The sequence below is a fragment of the Varanus komodoensis genome, unplaced genomic scaffold (assembly GCF_004798865.1).
Source record: "Varanus komodoensis strain SLA01 unplaced genomic scaffold, ASM479886v1 scaffold12, whole genome shotgun sequence".
NCBI classification, from domain to species: Eukaryota; Metazoa; Chordata; class Lepidosauria; order Squamata; family Varanidae; genus Varanus; species Varanus komodoensis.
Genome location: NW_025335349.1, coordinates 16184378 through 16205559, shown reverse-complemented (window position 1 = coordinate 16205559; position 21182 = coordinate 16184378). Strand labels below are relative to the sequence as shown.

The window sequence follows — 21182 nt, the reverse complement described above, 5'->3', positions numbered from 1 at the left end:
AAATAGGTAACTGGAAAGCAATCACCACCTTGTCTTCTTCCTCCAGCTTCAATGGGATTTTGCTGAGCACAAGTCCAGAAGTAGCATCCTGAATGTAAGCAACAGATTTAACCTACTTTAGTTTTCTTAGAAATTTTGCCACATCTTTGATTTGTGCAAAAGGATCTTAGGGTTAGGATTATCTAACATATCCAGCTTTCCAGAAACAAAGAAAAATCACATGCTTCTGTAACTTTCACTATAATTTTCTTGCTTCCAGTTCATGTCTTTGATTAGGGATGCTAACAACATTCTCTGTGCATGGGTTCAAAAGCAAAACTCAGGAGCATGTAAAGGCCTGATTCAAAGAAGAGGTGTGAGCAGTATCTGTTCTCAAATCTATACAAGGATTCTTAAATTCTCTTACCTGTCGTGGTCCTCAAAGCATCCTACTTGCTAGCGCTCTCCTGCTTAAGTTCTTACCTTACTGTGAGGGAAGCAGTGGTGACAGTATGCAGGGAGAGAAGAGGGAAATCTGTCATCTCCCCCTACACACACACACACACACACACAGGTGTCCTGCTACATTCCCATGGTAACTCTAAATCTCTCCTATCTCATAGTTAGCCCCAACTGAAGTCAGTCAACAATCTTGAAAACATCTCCTTATTCGTGCTATGACATGCATGTTTAGGAATGGAACGGAACTTTTATTTTCCATTTAGGCCTGATCATGGACACCATTCTTCACCTTTCATTCTCGAATTATTATTTTATCTATACCACCCAATAGCTCAAGCTCTCAAGGAGGTGAGCAACCATTAATAAATATAATAAAATAAATAGAAATTAAATAAAACATTATAAAATTGCATTAAAAATTAAAACCACATTTTAGCAACTAAACTGTTAAAACCAGGGCATACCACTGGCTCTGCTAAAAACAGCAGACAAGAATACCCACTCCCATGTGCTATTCCCACCTTGTTTCCTGCAAAAACCAAGGCAGCTTACCAAATCTTCCCTCCTCCTATTATATCCCAACAATAACCCTGTGAGGTAAGGTTAGGCTGGCAATCAGTGGCTGGTCCAGTGTTACTGAATGTCCTTGATGGCTGTCTGGGGAATAGAACCTGGGCTCCAGCCTAAGACTAACCACTACTCCACACTATCCTGATTTCATTGAGAAGTAAGGAGCTCAAGTGCAAGATTGCATCTGCTGACAACATTCTGGTCTGCTCTTGCCTGATTCACATGATAAGTCATCTTAAAGGTAACACCAAATATAAAGGACTCTGGTCTAGAGTTCTTTAGCTCCCAAGTTCCTGGTGCCTGAAACTGTGCACTCAAATTTCACTCACCAGCAATTAAATTTTCAGGTAGAATAAAATGTGGCTACATCTGAACAATTTGAAGAAAATGTAGGAAAATATGACACACACTATTGCACAATGTATTTCTGTTAGATATAATAATACTTTATATATTTTTAATTTCTGTATTTAATTTCTATACCAACCTATAGCCAAAGCTCCCTAGGCAGTTCACTGCACTTAATACTTGCACCACTGATGCCTCAAAAATTTATTTTCTGAACTGTTTTATCCATTTTGAGATATATTTTTCTTTAAAAAATAGCCCATGTACAAAGCTAGGGCATAAGAAAATAATGGTTCCCTTGAGAAAACAGAGGTATAGTCTGTATATTAACTACATTTCAATGTGTGTGCTGTCAATGAGAGCTGATAACAATAATGAGGCTTAGGGACCAACCTCACATGCTATGGAAGATCCCTTAACAGGATCTCCTGGCTTTTAATAGCAGCCAAGGGAGGTTTCAGATTAGAACATTAGAAGCAATCAAGCCACACAAATACAAGCATTCTTGTTCCTTACAGAAATAAAATGTTAATTATTAACATTCATATATGTTTCAATTGTTGAAACACCGAATTCCTTTAACACTTGTGAAAATAAAGACTGAGAAAAGAGGACCTAATTGCTCTTTTACTGTAAAAGTGTCTCTGTCTTCTCTCCAGTGAAAAAAAGAAAGCACTGAACTGCACAATAAAAGATTCTATCACTATATTGCATTTTCAGTCATAAATATAAATTTCACATGTTGGATTTTAATAGGCTGGAAGCTCTGCTTTATTGACATGATTGGGAGCAAGGTAAACTGGAGAAGCACTCTTGAGTATCTGGGTATGATTTACTTTGAATGTATTAACATTCATTTGAATGTCAGTTTTGCTTTTTCCAGTTCAGGGAATTCTGTGAAACCAGGGGAGGGAAATCCTAAAAAGAGATTCTAACCTTTAAAACAAATGTTATGAAGCTAAATAATCAACCAATGCATTCTGAGCACTAGCTGCATAAAATATTATAAACTTCCAATTCATTAAATAGAGATCTTAAGCAAGAAAATATAGAAGTTTTGATCAATTTTTAAAACTTATTTTAATTAATAAAATCACAAAGTTGACACATTCAAAAGTTCCATTAACACCAGACAATCAGTACTTATCAGCATGTGCCAAAGAAGACCCTATTTTGTATTCACATAAACAAAACTGGGATCTCTTCTCAGTTTCCATTTGTGAGGCTGTTACTCAATCAGAGAAAGGCGATTAACTCATTTCAGATCTGAGGTGTTAATATCTTTTTGCTTAACTAGGCTTTACTTGGCCTTTGCCTTACTCTCTTCTGTTTCAGAAATGAGGAACATATGGAGGCAAACGAAAAGAAGGTAAAGCTAGTTAACATAAGTGGGTTGTTGTTGTTGTTTGCCCTGTAGCTCAGATTATTTATTTTTAAAAGTTGCATTTTCTACCCAGAGAATTTCTTTCATATAATGCACTGCATGTTGAAAAACTGTCACTTTCTATTAGTTGTAAATTATCGACTAGTATAAATCCTAATTTCATTTGTCACATTCTGTTGCATTGCTGCTCTCCCTTGTTCCCATTCTGTCATTCTGGCATGCCCACTCTGCCCCAGGTATCACGGCATCGCCATCTGCACTCGACATCTGTCTCTCTATTGATCACACGAGTTTAGCACTTGATCGAACAGAGCACAACCGTATACATCTCTTTTTGCAGTACCGCCCGTTGCAAGTGCGGCATACCATCCATTGTGAATGCATTGTTTTAAGATGCCATTTGAAACCCCTGCTTCTTATGTGCCCTATAAGTTGCCCTACTTTAAATTATATCATACTGCCAGATTTTAAGACAGCAAGAGAAAAATATTGAAATCATTAGGAAAATTCAATATCCTATCCAAGAAGCTTAAGTGGGTGTACAGTGCTGAATACTTTTAAATAATTAGGTTCATATTTGAATTAAACAGGAGTAGCAAGTAAAACATTTTGTTCAAGTGCAAAAGGATGCCAGGAAGAAGGGGACAACTGTTCTCCTTCCACAGAAAAGGCAGGAACATAATGGTTTAAAATTAGAGGAAAGTTGAAAGAGGCTAAAAATCAAGCAACATTTCCTAAGTGTTTCCTATCAGGATTTGCCCCATTCATGCCTCCTGAGCTCAGGGATCTTAATTGTATGGAGTGTCCCATTGGCACACAAGGCGCTCCTCTTCAGTTGCTGCCCTGCATGTGTACATGGGACAGATGCCGAGGTTTAGGGGACAAGACTGAAGTGCTCATTTTTATGCATTCTTTCAGCATGGTAAATAAAATGCCCAAAGAAGGCTACTTATGTATTAGTAGATTAATATCCCACCTTTTTCTTCTTTAAAGAACTCAAGGCAGCTTCCATCATTCTCCTCCTGCTGATCTTAATCTTATCCCCACAAAAACAACCCTGTGAGTCAGGTTGGGCTGAGAGTCAGTGACTGGCACAAAGTCACCCACTTGGCTCATGGCCGAGTGGGCATTAGAACCCAGAAAGCTGAGTCTCAGTTCTGTGCTCTTAAACACTGCACCATACTGGCTCTAGTGAACTATGGTTATAAAAGCCACTGTATATAGGATAGAAATCTATAGCAGAAAGGAGGAGCGAGTGCCTCATTCTGTGGCATATTCCTAGTTCTTTATACTAGAATTTCTATAATTGGCAGTATGTCTCAACTGGGTCATTGATATGTGTGTTAATACAATACAGACTCCAGAAAGTAATTTATGTTAAAATATGTGGTCATACCCTTGTACACTTACTACTACAGAAGAAAACCAATTCACTATTTAAATTAGGAAGGAAAGGTTGGGAGGGCCCACCTGACTAGTCCTAATCAACTGGGCCTACCTGACTAGTCTTAATTTTATTTGTTTGTTTAATTTGCCTAAAACTACTAAAAACCAAAGGCTTTTCTAAAAATCAGGGCCTTCACACTGTGGTGAAAGAAGGAAAAAGGTAGAATTCTCTGGCTGGGGAATTCTATACTCTGGATGTGGGCACCAGTCATTTCAGTCAACTGGGGCCACCAGACAGAGTCATGGAGAAGACAGTCCTTCACGTACTCTGGTCTTGAATGGCAAACATAGCATTAAATATGAAAACTAATACCTGAGTCTGGAAAATACCTCTGAATCAATACAGCTCTTTCTGCAATAGAATAACATATTTTAGATGACTGGCTTCAGCTACAAACCTAGCTGCCATAATTAGAACAAGCAGAAGTTTCCAAACAATCTTCAAAAACTGTCCCATGTTTAGCACATGTCAATGAAATTAAGGAAGGTATCATCATGGCTAAATCTGCCTTCTCCAAGAACAGCGGAAGTATTGGCCTTAGCTATTACTTGGGCTTCCATGATCGAGGCTGAATCCAGAAAGCATTACTAAATACATATCTGGGATAGGAAGGAGAGTACTACCCATTCAGCAGAGGCTGACTCAGGCAAAGCTGCTTTACTTACCAACAACACTTCTGTCTTGTCAAGATTAAGTTTCATGTTGTTAACCCCTAGCTAGTCCATTACTAGCCCAGTATATTGGTTCAGTGTTTCTACCGCCTACCTGGACAGCTCCGTGTTATCTGCATTTTGATAATGCTACACTCCAAATACCATTTCATGCAGATGTTGAAAAGCGTTGGGACAGAATAGAACCATTAGTAACCATTAGTAAATGGCCAACAAGTCAAACAAGCATCTCCTGGCACTGCATTCTGAAATTACTCCTTCTAGAAGGTCTAGAATCATTGTAAAACTGGGCCTTAAAGTTCCATCCTGGCTAGAGATTTCATGGTTAGTTGTGGCAAACACAACTGAAATGTCAAGCAGAATCAACAGGGCACATTTCCATTGATCAGTTTCTGGGAAAGAGCATCCACAAGGACAACCAGGACCATTTCCGTCATAACAAGGCCTGAACATCATCAAATGAAAAGGATCCAGATAATCCACATTATTCAGAAAATCCACAGAGTCCTAACTTTTCAAAAACAATTGTAGTTAAGTGGAGCCAGTACCTAAGATAAGAGATCCATGTACCCACTCCCACTGCCATGTTTCAAGCACTCATCTAATCGACTTTTGTTACATAGGGGACAGATGTAAATGTAAATATTCATATTGATATGCTATCAGATAGAGTTTCCCACATGAGTCTTCTTTGTGATTTAACCAGACCAAATGTTCCAATGGATGTCAAAATCTGAACCTAGCAAACTGCCGGAGAAATGAATGTTAAAGCAGCTATTTGCCTCATATGCTAGATGTTTATGAGCAGGAAACATTTCACAGGAAAGCACTCAGCCATACAACCATTCATCAGAGGTTTCACATTGTTCTCCTTTACTTGGGAATACATATGAACCAGGAACAACTAAGAGTTACCTATAAAACGTGTACTAGGACATAATAATGAACAGCTTTATGAGCAAGGGTATAGTAGCTTTCTGTCAACACTGCGTAAGCACAAATAGCCTCTGCACTGCTGTAATTAAGTGCAATGACTTCTAGATCACAGTGCCTGAAATCCGAGGTCAGGGGTCATGAGTTTAAGTCAAAGGTTCACTGACACCCAACTGAGAGCAGCCAGCACATTAATTTTAAATCATGAGACTATGTGCTATAGATAAAGGTATAATCCACTGAAAGCTGTGCTGCTCTCCCATTTGCATCCCATCTAATGAAATGAACATCAGAAGAACACAAGCGATGCTTGGGGGATGGAGGCCACACACTGCATTTTCATGTTTGCCTTTAAGCCATCATGCATTACCTGGAAAATGTCTTCCACTTCATGTGCATTTATGGACAAACCAAAAATAGTAATTTTTATTTGTGGTGAAATCTGAAGTTACACAATTCTCCCTTCATAGAAAATATATGTGTCTTTTGGAGTTGGGGGTATCATGATAATATATTCAAGGCAAAATACACTGCAAATAATTGTGATATCCTATGTTCTTTAAAAGAGAAAGGTCTAAACTTATAATTACTGACAAAGGTAATTTATTTATTTATTTGGGAGCCTCAGCTAACTGCCTCAGGGAAGAAACTTAAAGCATAATTTACTGAAACAAAATTTAGATCAGGATGTTAAAGAAATGTTCAAGAGTGAGGTAAGGTGCTTCGTAACTGGAGGATTTCTCCCACAGTTTTGAGTCATTATTTCCCCCCAAAATTCTTGTATGAATAGAAAAGTGCACTGTGTGCTTTTCAGAAATGCCATTTCCAGACTCTACCTTCTGATGATTACTGGGGGGTTTTTTTTGTAAAGTTCTATAGAGAATATATTTTAATTAGCTTCCACTTGATACCACTTTATACACATTGCCCAGCTTTGACCCAATGTCTGATCATATAGAATACATTACAAAAGAACTGGTCATTTGAGTGCTTTAATATAGCTTTGCATTAATGTGAGACATCATTTAGACAAGGCATTAAAAGTGTTATTTTAATGACTGAAGTGTGTGTGGGGTAAGGGTGGGGGGAGAAGAAGCTTAATCTTTACAGGAAGAACAATTTCAATTAGCTCTAAAATATTAATTTGTTGGTATAACTATATACGCTAATGTATTTGGCCACAGAAAAAAGTCTTATGAATAATACATCACTAGATCCCAGTCTAATTCCTATGTTGTAACCTATCAAAAAAAGGAAATACATCTCTTAGCATTCTAATGCTGGTTTCATTTTTGTTGTTTAGAAAAATGGATCACTTATCAATGGTTGGTTTGCTTTTCACAGCACAATAGGCAAAAGTGTATCTGAAGTGAAACATCCTGAACATTAGGGTATAATATTCTCACACAATACTTAAAATGAAAAGTAGTTGTTGCTTGTGGTTACATTGTTTAAAATGGCTCTGAATAACAGTGTTGTCATTTCCGAAGAACAATCACAGCTTAATTCTGTAGGACTGTCTCCTGAGTGAATTCTGTTGAAATTATTGGAAGCTGCCTAATAGATTGTTGAAATGGGGTGCTTCCCATAACCCTCGCCCCACAAATGACCATATCTTATAATAATAGATATAAACATCAAGGGTTGACAACAATTTGAAAATTGTCAAGAATGGCCTCTGAAAAAACACTGTAACAGACATCCTATCTTAAAAACAGTCATCATCTAAAGGGCAGTAGCCTTTGTGGAAGCTTTTCCACAATCTAAGAATACAACCAGAAAATCCCACTTTCTCACTCATAAACACTTTGAGATCTCCCATTAATAATGAAACTTAGAGCTGCATTGAAAGCCTTCCAAGAGTTTGCTTTTCTGGTTGGATCTTCAGTTCTTTGGGGAGAATAAATATAATACATTGTATATTCCTATTTAACTATGGTTTTATAGATAGTTTGTTAAATAAATAGAAATAAACTTACATGTGTAGTCACTTTAAAATTATTTACAATGTGAATATAATTCCCGTAAGATACACAGTAGGTCATGGACTTATCTCAGTTGTAGTTAGTTGTGGCTTAGAAGACCTTTCTACTCAGAACCAAGTTACAGATTACATTTTCATTACTTCTGGAGGAGTAATACCTGACTGACTATGAGCACTATAGCAACATAGCAAAGCAAATTATAGAAATTGAATATTGAGCACTGTGGAGTCATCACTGGAGCTGAGAAGGTTTTCACGCTGGTTGTCATAAGATTGTCAGCTTACTCATGCAATGGCTGTTTATGTAAGCAAAGAAGAAGACTATTCATAGAAATGCAGCAGCAACTTCTATAAGCAGGATTCCTCTACTTAGTTCACCTTGTGCACAGAAATATGGGGAGGAATCCAAGCTTCAGACTATAGCAAATCCAGTTAAAAAGAGCCACTTCACCTTTAGGACCCATTTTCATAATAGGTCAATCCGGTCTATCTGCTATGAGACATTCATGAATTTATTTGCTAAAATATAAAGGCTCACACAGCTTGGGGCTGCATTACTGATGGAGCACCTCTCCTAGCATGAATCTACCCAGTACATTTCACCCACAATCTAAGGGTCTCTTCCAGGTGCCTCCTCCAAGAGAAGCTTAGAAGGCAACAACATAGGGTAGGGCCATCTCAGTGGTGCCATTCAATTAAGGGACTATCTTTTTGACACCAGGTTAAGACCTCCTACTTCTCTCAAGCATTTGGCAGCATATGAAAATGTTTTAACTTTCCCCCCATGATTTTGTGGTTTCTTACATAGGATGGCTGTTGTGTCATCCAAATCCTGTCATATTTGGCATGGTATGTTTGGTTTTTAGAAAGAAACAAAAAGAAACAAAAGTCTGTTCTATGGTTTCCATGCTTCACCGTGGCTTCTCTGATCAGCCAAATGGTCACCATAGTTTCTATGGTGCTACCTCAGAGATCTCTGGAAAGAACAGCAGCTGCTCTAGGAGCTGCTCCAGCCATCTCATGTGGGATTGAATTTTTGGCAAGACAACAGAGGGGTTATGTGTCAAAAATAGGAGGATTGAACAAGAAGAGTGGAAATGATGCTAGCAGAGAAACCACTTAATCATCTGACAGGCACATTCTGGCTGGAAAAACAAAAAACCATGCAGGGCTGCTTATTATGGTGTGTTGATGTTTGTGTGTGTGCGGTTTTTATACTGCAATTTCTGGTTCATTCCTGTTTTCTTCTGTGCTGCTGGTATCTTACAAATGCACCCCTATGGCCATCTGGAGGAACAACTGAATCATATGGCCATGCTGAAGTAAAGCCCATCACTATGGAAGGGTCACAGCATTTGGAATCTCAGAATGTTCAAAGATACTCTTCAGTGCAAAAATAAGCAAATTTGGAGCTCCAGATCTTTCTTGGAATTTTGCTTGTATCCATGCAACGCATTCCTATGACCATTTGGAAGGATAGTGCTATGATGGGGCACACTCTTTTCCCCCCTGTTGCGCTGCTGTTATGAGCAGTAGAACCCAGTGGCCAGTTTGAATGGAGGCATAAAAGCTAGATCATGGGGGCAATGCCAAGAAGTCCTGAAAGGCAGAACAAAGGGAGTCAGTGGATATGGAACAGAAAGCAAGTTCATATAAATACTTGATTATTAATAATCAACAATTGATTCACAAAATCAAGCCCAGACTTTCTTTATGGAAAACTATTTCAGAAATTGCAGGACTATCCCAATTACATGATGATTTTAGAAGAAGATTTCAATGGAATTCTAAATCCAGTCTTGGATAGAAAGCATGGCCTAAGTCAAGGCATCACTTTACCAACAGTGCTCTTTTTAAAGGATATGAAAACCTCAAGTTAGTTGTTTAGTAATTTATAATTCAGATATACTTTTCCAGTATTTTGGCCATACATTTTACACAATTGTTTGATGAATATGTTAAACTGGTATGATGCACAGGTCTTGGTATGGTACTAAGATAGTATTTATCTATGGAAACCCCCCTGAAGAATCCTTCTATGCCTTCATTATATCCTCCCATATCTTTACCTAATCACCATTGTTGATGAGTAAAAAGATTGCAATAAGAATGTAGCAGTAAAGGTCATATGGGCTTTATCTTATCTTATCAAATCATACAAGAGGACTATCTCTCAATATATGTCACAATGATAAGTGCAGCTTTGGTATCTTTAAATGTAAAGAAAGCATTTGATAAGATCAAATGGGAGTTTTCATTTTTTTACGTTAGACGTAAAGTAAAATCACATTAAAACAGAAATGTTGAAGATTAGTATTTCAAACAAATCTAGGTCTGAGATAAATGATGAAATTAATATAAAATGAACAGATGATGATTTTAATCATGTGTTTGTATATTTTACCCCAACTACTGAAGGGCTTTTAAAAGATAATTATGTCTTACTTTTGTGAGAAATTGAAAAGGGCATTAGAAACTAGTAGGACTTTGGATAGATGGTTCTCAATAGTAAGGATAAATATTATACTTAGATTTTTGTTTCTCTTTGAAAAATGTTCCAGTATCAGTGCCAATGATCACATTCACTGGAATAAATTAACAGATTTTATGTGGAATTAAAAAAATCTTACCATCTCTGTAGAAATTTTACAGACGTTCTTTATAATGGTGCTTGGTGTTGTCCAAACGTTGTTTAGTATTGCATATCTTCAATATTACCCAGTGTCTAGTTAATAAAAATGGACTACCTCCACGTATTCTTATGCAAACTTGTTTCAACATTCTCTCAGAATACTTATCTTAGCAACATCAGAGGAATGTTAAGGAAATTCAGGATTTCTTGAACTTCAGTTCTATTATGTCAGCAATGTTGCAGGTTTGGGGCAAATATGGAAGCATATGGAAGTGTTATAAAAATTTCCTCCTTCATTTTTTTACGTAGGTCAAAATTACAGCTTGTTGGCAATTCATCATAATTATTTAAATATACATTTATGACATATAATTCAAGATGAAAAATTAACACCTTACCTGATCTAGTAGGTAAAGTGGGAACATGAAAGTCTTTAGGGTCTGAATATCTTTAATTGCAGAGCTTTTTGTCCACAGAAGACAAGAAATGTGAGTAAAGAACTAGCCATATGTAAAAAGATTATTACCAAAAGTATACAACTAAGAATGTGTTAAATTATATGTATCAGATATTTATTGCAGCAAACGACAATAATGAAATTATTTTCCATTAAAATGAGAATAGTACTACATACAGAAATTTTGGTTGGTGAATTGGCATAAATCTCCCAATGTGCCAATCTAAAGGAAAATTACTATATTGCTGGCATATTACACCACAAACACTGGCTAAGATATATATTAACATCAGTAGTCTGGTGGAATGTGAAAAAATCAATGCAGGTTTCCTACACACATGGTGGACATGTAAAAAGGAAAAATAATGAAAATCAGAAGGATCTGGGGAAAAGTGACAGTCTATTGAGCAGTATAACTGGATAGCCTATGTCTCTGAATCCTCTGTACATCTTGTTTGGATATCTTAATGGTGTACCCAGAAACAACCATGTGGAATTGGTAGGAAATCTTTTAATAGCTGCAAAATCAGTCGTAGCTGCAAAATAGAGATTACCTACAATTCCATCTATGAAGGCATAGATATGATATATTGCTCAATGCTTAAATTAATGGAATTTATTTACTTGAATGAAGATAGATAACAACAAATTTTAATAGCTCTGGATGCCATTTATTACCTATATGAAACAACAATTCAATTTGGTCATTAATAAATAGGGAGCCGTAAGCCTTTGCATTATTAGTATAATTCTTGATATGGATACTGGAATGTAATAGAGTTATAGTGAATGCTAGGATAACTTAGATAACTTAGATTGCCTGGTGACTGTTAGTTGTTCAGATGTATTGGATCAACCATGTTCATATATCTTATCTGTAACTTTAGTAATATGTTTCATTTGTCTGCTTGTACATTTATAATAAAATGAAATAACCATTACTACTACTACAACCAACAACAACAGTAATAACAAATAATAATAGGTTTGATTCCTATAGTTACATAGAAAAACAGCCTTTTGAATAGCTGTTTGAACTATTTTGGTTCTGAAGCATCCAGAAACCTGCATCTTTTAATATCTATCACAAAGTATCCAGAAAAGCAGACCTAATCAGAAGCAGCACAGTACAAAATCTCAGATAACAAATATCTGACAAGTAAAAAGGACTAAAATGTTTATGAGAAAACCACAACAAATTCTGTGTGCATCCACAATTAACCGCTTTGCATGTGATGATAATGATATCTCTTCTGCCTGCAGCATCCTTCTGAAAAAAAAAAAAAAAGTAACCCCTCCAACAAAAGTACACCTACAGGCAGCCCCTCATTTACCCTCCCAGGTCATACATAAGCACAAACCGCAAAGCATGTATTCCACAGGCATACACAAAGCATATACACATATAAATGCTAACAATTCACACAGAAAGGTACACAACCAAACAAGGCATTCACACTAAGAGACCCATCTATCCCCTCTTCTTAAGGCTTCAAAGATTAAACAACTCCATGCTGGCAATATAATGGATGATGCCATCAAGAAAGAAAGGGGAGGGGAAAAACCAGAAATGAGCTGGCCTCACTGACTGCTGTTCATCCTCTGAGGACTGATAGACTGCCTTAGCTCAGAAAATTATGACATGAGCTCTCCAGCAAATAGAGTGAACCAAGGGTCTGCGCATGTGCTGGATGTTGAGTACATCAGTCTTGCCCAGAACGAACTTCTCGCGTGGAAAAGAGTTTACTATGATGGGCTACCTCAGGCCTGTGTCCACAGATAGTCCTGCTTAAAAACAACACTTTTCCTTCGTGCAAGGTGAACACACCCATTTCCCATAAGATGATATTCTGCATATGCACTCAGTGTGTGCATATACTTTATCAGTGACAAAGCCCGTGCCCAACAGGAGTTCCATGCAGTAGCAGCTACCAACTGCCACCATCAAAGAAACACAATGAAGATTAATGTTTATAATGCAGGTAGGAGAGTGGGGGAGAAGGTGGTGGTGGCAGGGCAGGGCAGGGCAGGGCAGGGCATGGAAAGCCCTTGTAGAATAGGGAAATCTCTTATCATCAGTCCAACATCTCTTTGGCCCTTTTGAAGGCCAAAGAGTTGGCCTTGTGTTGATCACTCAACACAAGAAGTCATGTGGTTTCTTGCACAGGATGGTGTGTAGTTTTGTCTCAACTGTGTTGTGGTATGTTTGGGTTTGGGTTTTATAATCCATAATAACAAACAATGATCTGTTCTATGGTTTCCATGCTTCACCATGGTATTTCTAGTCATCCAGACCTGGCATCATGGTTCCCATGGTCCTGGTATGCAGCGACCACAGAGTCTCCTGGAAAGAGTGGCAACTGCTTCTCTAGCCATCCAGCATGGAATTGAATTTTAGGCATGGTGGCTAATGAGATCTGTGCCCACAGTGGCAGGATTGAGTTAGGAGGGCAAAATCACAGTAAAAACTGCTTGTCCTTCTGACAGGCAAATTAAGACCAAAAAACCATGCACCATGGAAACAATGCAGGGTTGCTTGTCACTATGTGTTAACCAAACTGTAATCTCAAGGGGAGTTCTCCAAAGTGGGTATTGGTAAGCATGTAAATTATTTCATTTAATTTGCCCCAACTATTTTTTATTTATAATTTCATTTATAGCCCTTAGGGCTCTCTGGGTGGTTTACAGAAGAAAAGTAAATAACAAAGATTAAAAACACTACAAATAGTAAAAGCAATTGAAACCAAATATACAACACTGACAACTCCTAGTGATTAAAATTAATATACAGCATAAATAGTTCATAAAAACAAGATTAAAATCCATCTATCTATTAAAATACCTGGAAAATACAAAAGTCTTTACTTGGTGCTGGAAGAAAGCATTGACTGTCAGGTACACTCCTTGGGGAAGCCAGTGCCTCAAGACCAGAGTGAAAGCCTGCAGTCACTTTTGGTTAGATGCACTCCAATGAGAAAGCCCTCTTCCTTGTTGCCATTTCTAAGCCTCCCTCAGAGAAGGCACCCCAAAACTAGTTCTAGAGAATGAACATTGAGTAGTTCCCTGCAGGGAGGGGCTTTCTCAGCACAATTAATAGTTAACTCTTGCAAGTATTTTCACTTTAAGATGGTTCTGAAAACCTCCTAGTTATTTTCAGTGCCTATTCATACTGAACCAATACATTTCAATATTGGTATCCTTTTGGCTGCCTTTCTTCTTGGCGTACCTCCTCCATTCTGAAGGATCAGATTTGCATTTAGAGATGCAAATCAGACCTGGTATTGCCATTAGAGACCTAGTGGCTTCTGTGGCATCTAGTCTCTTGTACCAGCTTTCACTGGGGTATCATGTTGTTCCTTCTGGATACAGGCTTTCTAGGCATGGTGTCAAATATCCTTTCAGATGACAGTAATGCATAGTGCACACAGCTGACTCTTTTTTAAACTCGCATTTAAAAACCAAGTTGAATTACGTTGTGTTTTTATGTGCCATCAAGATGTATCCAACTTGCAGCAACCCTATGAATGAATGTCCTCCAATATATCCTATCCTCACAGCCCTGCTCAGCTCATCTGAATTAAACCAGTACAATAAAGGATATTGTATATGAAAATGTCTATTATGTAGTCTATTTTTTCCTTCCCTCAACAAATGCTGTCCTTCTTATACAACCACTGGAACATGGTAGCTAGAACTTTTAACATTCCTTTAGTGTAAGTATTACATTGGTATTAATGGTACTGGTTATTGTTAACTGACCCACTGGTGTGTCTTTTGCTTATTTAAATTCTGTGTTTTAAATTAAATGTGATGGGAGTTTATATTGTAAAATAATTATGGCTACTGTATTTGTGTGAGCTGTTTTAAGCACAATGTATTGAGAAAAATGCAATATACAGATACATTGACCATGACTACTATAAGACTCCTTCACGGATCACTGCCTTGTCATGGCGAAGGGGCTTGCGTAGCTCAATGAAGCTATGAGCTATGCCGTGCAGGGTCACCCAAGACAGACAGGTCATAGCAGAGAGCTCTGACAAAACGTGATCCACTGGAGAAGGAAATGGCAATCCACTCCAGTATCTTTGCCATGAAAACCCCATGGACAGTACCAAAAGGCAAACAGATATGACGCTGGAAGATGAGCCCCTCAGGTCGGAAGGTGTCCTATATGCTACTGGGGAAGAGCAGAGGGCTAGTACTAGTAGCGTCAGAAAGAATGAAGCGAATGGATCAAAGCCGAAAGGACACTCAGTAGCAGATGTATCTGGTGATGAAAGGAGAGTCCAATGCTGTAAAGATCTATACTCCACAGGAACCTGGAATGTAAGATCCATGAATCAAGGCAAGCTGGATGTGGTCAAACAAGAGATGACAAGACTGAACACAGACATCTTAGGAATCAGTGAACTAAAATGGACAGGAATGGGTGAATTTAATTCAGATGACCATCAGGTATACTACTGCGGGCAAGAATCCCTCAGAAGAAATGGAGTAGCCTTCATAGTCAATAAAAGAGTAGGAAAAGCAGTACTGGGATACAATCTCCAAAATGACAGAATGATCTCAGTTTGAATTCAAGGCAAACCATTCAACATCACAATAGTCCAAGTCTATGCCCCAACCACTGGTGCTGAAGAGGCTGAAATTGAGCAGTTCTATGAAGGCCTACAACAACTTCTAGAATTAACTCCAAAAAATGATGTCCTAATCATCATGGGGGATTGGAATGCTAAAGTCGGAAGCCAAAAGATAATCAGAATAACAGGCAAGTTTGGCCTTAGAGTACAAAATGAAGCAGGGCACAGGCTGGTATAATTTTGTCAAGAGAATACAATGGTCACATCACCAGACGGTCAACACAGAAATCAGATTGACTATGTGCTCTGCAGCCAAAGATGGAGAAGCTCTATACAGTCAGTAAAAACTAGACCCGGAGCTGACTGTGGCTCAGATCATGAGCTTCTGGTTGCAAAATTTAGGCTTAAGTTGAAGAAAGTAGGGAAAAGCACTAGGCCACTCAGGTATGACCTAAATCATATCTCTGATGAATATACAGTAGAGGTGACAAATAGATTTAAGGAATTAGATCTGATAGACAGAGTGCCTGAAGAACTATGGATGGAGGTTCGCAACATTGTACAAGAGGCAGCAACTAAAACCATCCCAAAGAAAAAGAAATGCTAGAAAGCAAAATGGCTGTCTGAGGAAGCTTTACACATAGCTGAGAAAAGAAGGGAAGAGAAAGGCAAGGGAGAAAGAGAAAGATACAAACAATTGAATGCAGAATTCCAGAGAACAGCTAAAAGAGATAAGAATGCCTTATTAAATGAACAGTGCAAAGAAATAGAAGAAAACAATAGAATAGGGAGGACCAAGATCTCTTCAAGAAAATTGGAGATATAAAGGGAACATTTCATGCAAAGATGGGCATGATAAAGGACCAAAATGGCAGGGACCTAAGACAGGCAAAAGAGATTAAGAAGAGGTGGCAAGATTACAAAGAAGAACTATACAAGAAAATGATTAACATCCCTGACAACCTGATGGGGTGGTCACTGACCTCGAGCCAGACATCCTGGAATGTGAAGTCAAATGGGCCTTAGGAAGTCTGAGCAACAACAAAGCTAATGGAGGCGACAGTATTCCAGTTGAGCTATTCAAAATCCTAAAAGACGATGCAGTAAAAGTGCTACACTCAATATGCCAGCAAAATTGAAAAACTCAACAGTGGTCGCAGGACTGGAAAAGGTCAGTTTACATTCCAATCCCAAAGAAGGGCAAAGCCAAAGAATGTTCAAACTACCACACCATTGCACTCATTTCACATGCTAGCAAAGTTATGCTCAAAATTCTACAAGCTAGGCTCCAGCAGTTATGTGGACCGAGAGCTACCAGAAGTACAGGCAGGATTTCGAAGAGGGAGAGGAACTAGAGATAAAATTGCCAACATATGCTGGATCATGGAGAAAGCTAGGGTGTTTCAGAAAAACATCTACTTCTGCTCCATTGACTATGCCAACAACTTTGATTGTGTGGATCACAACAAATTGTGGCAAGTTCTTAAAGAGATGGGAGTACCAGACCATCTTATTTGTCTCTTGAGAAACCTATATGCGGGTCAAGAAGCAACAGTGAGAACTGGACACAGAACCACTGATTGGTTCAAAATTGAGAAAGGAGTTTGGCAAGGCTGTAGTGACAGATTTTATTTTAATGGAGGTAGTGACAGATTTTATTTTCCTGGGCTCCAAGATCACCGCAGACGGGGACTGCAGCCAAGAAATTAAAAGACACTTGCTCCTTGGGAGGAAAGCTATGGCAAATCTAGATAGCATACTAGAAAGCAGAGACATCACCCTGCCAACAAAAGTGTATGTAGTCAAGGCCATGGTTTTCCCAGTTGCAATGTATGGCTGTGAAAGCTGGACCATAAGGAAGGCTGAGCGCAAAAGGATTGAGACCTTTGAATTGTGGTGCTGGAGGAGACTCCTGCTAGTCCCTTGGATCGCAAGGCAATCAAACCGGTCAGTCCTAGAGATCAACCCTGACTGCTCTTTAGAATGCCAGATCCTGAAGATGAAACTCAAATACTCTGGCCACCTAATGAGAAGGAAGGACTCCCTGGAGAAGAGTCTAATGCTGGGAACAATAGATGGCAAAAGAAGAACGCGATGGCAGAGGATGAGAGGATGGAGTCACTGAAGCAGTTGGTATGAGCTTAAGTGGACTCCAGGAGATGGTGGAGGACAGGAAGGCCTGGAGGAATGTTGTCCATGTGGTCACGATGGGTTGGACACGACTTCGTGACTAACAATAACAACAACGATAAGTCTCTCTTCCACCCTTCTAGCACACTAAAACCAGAACACCTAAACTATACAAGATATGGTGAAAACAATGCAAACAATGGGAAAGAAGGGGGTTGAGACTTATTGAGTAAGGGGCCAGTAAGCAAAGTTGCCCTGCTGTCTCTAATCTAGAAGCCAAGCCCAACCCACTGGAGGACTGAACAGGATATGAGAGTTGGAGTTACCCCTGAATATGGATTGCATTTGCCACCTCTCAAGACATAGCTACAGCTCTTGATTTAAGGGCCTAGGGACTCTGACTGCCTCAGAGAAGCTGAAAAATGCAGCCAGTATCCATTCCTCGACATCCAGTGGACAGACTGCAGGGGGTAAAGCAAGGGGGTTTTTTGCCTTGATATGCCTGCCAGAAGGTCGTGTGGTTTCTGTGCTACTGTGGTTTTCACCCTCTTTGCTCAGTTGCCCCACTGTTGGCACCATGGTTACTATAAAAATGGGCATTCCCATAACAACCTGAGGAATTAGACTAACTCAAGTGCAATACTGATGCAGAGTCTGTGAACAATTGTTAACCATGGATTAAGCTTCCTTTCCAAAGTTATTCCTGTATGCACAAAATTTACAACCATTACCATAGTATTTACAACTGTTACTGTAAATATATTTCCTGTGAGTAATATTGTAAACCTAAGTAAGTCACCCTGCGTTCAGCAAAAATTAGTGGTATGATAAATTTTAAAGTGCAGGGCCCCATCATGACTGTCCCCAGATGAAATTCAGACAGCTTTGTTGACACATTCAAATAAATCAGTTTTACCTCCACTAGAAACAAGTTTGTCATAAAGCTACTGGGTCTTAAGTGACAATTCATCACCAAGTCAGCCCTAACTATTTTGCATTACAACATGGAATGATATATTATTACTGGGAAGATACACAGCCTGTCTCCCACCTGCTGCTGTGAGAAGTTCAGGTAATCCCAGGAGGCACAGAGAATTCTTGGGAAGGTAAATGATATCAGTATCTCTCTTAACATGACGGTGCTGGCACAGATTCCTATGAACTCTGGCTCCACTACACCACCACTGGATCTTACTCTCTAGTAAGTGTGTTTGGGATTTCAGGATAAGATTCTTTTCTTAAAGACATGCAGTGAATCGGACACATTCTGTGGTACATTCTGTAGGAAAATGGGTTAGTCTTTTACCTTTTGAGAAGGTGTAGACACATTTTTTTAATCAAAAATATAATACAACAGAAGTTAATGGATATAATGGAGGTATGTTTACCTTTGAAAATTTAATTTGTGGAAATTTAATTTGTGGATTAAAAGCATCTTAATATGTTATGTAGTGAATTGTGATCTGGTATTATATATTTGAATGTCATTTAACCAGATCACATGTTGTGAGGGGCTTACTCTGATTTGATGAGTGATGCACAGAAATGCTTTGGACTTATTCAGCTGGCATCTTCTTTTTACTTTCCAAGATAAAGTTATAAAATTAAAACAAATTAAAAGATGTAAGGTAAATTGCTTGTTTTCAAGCAAATTGTGCATGGAACTTGAACTGCATGGAATTAGGTGAACTGCATCTATTACAACCAACTACATGAATATGAACTAAACATATATTAGCTGAATTAATGTAAATTAAACTATTGCAAATTTTCTGGTAAAATACTCCAGCTTGGATGCAACGCAGGCATATTTTGAGTAGTTTCACTGAAAACAGTGGAATTTAAATTACACATGACTGAAGATTAATTGATTTCAATGGGGCTCTTCTAAGTATGAATAAGTGTGGATCAAACCCTTTGACTACTGCCCCATTCAGTATTATTTTATTTTGACCCACTTATTTTAGTGGGCTTAAGTATGCTTAATTCTGTATTGAACTGCAGCCACTTAATTTATTTCAACTTACTGTAATTTTTTAAACTTACCCTTCATAATATATTCCATGCTTTTCATTAAAGAAAAATGTTGCTTGTGCTATCTAATTAATATTACTTCAATTTCAAGCAGCATGACTTGGGAACTCAGAAATGCAGTTATGTCATAATAGGATAGTTTTGCTATGGCTGCTATGGCCACAACTTGAAGCTGACCCTGTAATTCATTGTTTATCATTAAGGATTCCCAGAGGAACTCATTTACATTATGGGTGTCAAATGATGGTGCCAGCAACAACCACAACAGCAATAGCAGCAGCAACAAAGTGATCAAATTGGATCATATTATATTACATCCATGATTCTTATTGTAGCACCATAAATTATGCCCATATTTTCATCCTATGATTTATTAAAACAAAGCTATGCTGCATTTCCGACTTAAAGTCAGCAACTGAAAGGGCATAACCTACTCAAAACAACATAAATTACAACAGTGTAAACCAACTAAAATAATCACAAGAGAAATGTAAAGCAAGTTTTAAAAATCTATTATTATTACTACTGCTACTATCATCATCATCATCATCGTCATCTAGTTTCCACCATTCTGTGGGTGGTTTACAACAGCCCAAGTATGATGAGAGATAGAGTTAGGGAAAGATTCCTACCTGAAACTCAGGAAAGCCACTGACATTCACTGCCAAATAGATAGTAACAAGCAACACCAACCAGTGCTTTGACTCAGCCTAAGGCAGATTCCTCTGACCTACCCCATATCTATAGACCTAACTCCAACGTTAGCCTTTCGAAATATCTAAAAGGCCAAATCCAGTCATTTTCAGCCAATACGAAGTTCAGGCAACTTGAAGGACAGGGAGTTCTTCATTTTTCCAGTCAAAGGTGTGGGGTACCATGAAAGGGAAGGCAGAGGCTCCAAGTGCTCCCAGTCTCAGTAGAAGGCAGGTGCTGAGCAGCTCCTTCCTTGAAGATATGGACCCAACAAGAGAAAAGGTCCAGATTGCCTTTAAAGGTAACATAATCTCACACTATGAATGAATGGGGAAAGGATGGACGAAGGGCTATGTAGCTAATCAAGCAGATGCACTCAAAATAAAATCACATCATTAAAAAAAGGATAAGGGCTTGTATCCAGTGCTGGCTGGTGGATATATGCCGGCAGAACAGGGCTTCCCTCACCTCCCCTTCAGTCCCCCACACTTTCTGATATGTTCCCTGGAGGGTTGGAAGATCCGTCGGAGCACATTTAGACTTCCATAGGAAAGGGTGGTAGACAATAACTGTTCCCATCTCCAAAGTGCTCATGGATGTCTTGGTCCCCACTGGATGCAGTCTATTTTTATTTTAAAAGGTTCAAAGAAACAAATGTGAAAGCAAAGGGTGGGGGAATAAATGCATTATTGTCTATTTTTCAGGGTTGTTTATTTGGCTACAGGAAGAATGAAGCAAAAGTTGAGAACTAAATATTCTGAGTGGTCATTTTCAGAGCATATTAACCTCCCTGGAAAGAAAAGTCAGATTTTTCTTGGCCTGCATCCCATTACAAGCAATTTAATACTCTGACATCTGACCTACATGGATTTAGG

The 21182-nt window shown here is 38.5% G+C and overlaps 1 protein-coding gene and 1 long non-coding RNA gene across 7 annotated transcripts in view; both read right to left on the bottom strand.

Annotated features, from left to right (window-relative positions):
* The window catches only part of ZFPM2 (zinc finger protein, FOG family member 2), a 357598-nt gene that overhangs the window by 36367 nt on the left and 300049 nt on the right, over positions 1-21182 (bottom strand). The gene's annotated exons all lie outside the window — the stretch shown is intronic.
* LOC123019153 lies at positions 12960-19441 on the bottom strand. Its single transcript, XR_006413867.1, has 5 exons — positions 19431-19441; positions 18616-18620; positions 17465-17473; positions 15804-15813; positions 12960-13230 (listed from the first exon to the last, which is right to left on the bottom strand). It is a non-coding gene; the product is annotated as an uncharacterized LOC123019153 (long non-coding RNA).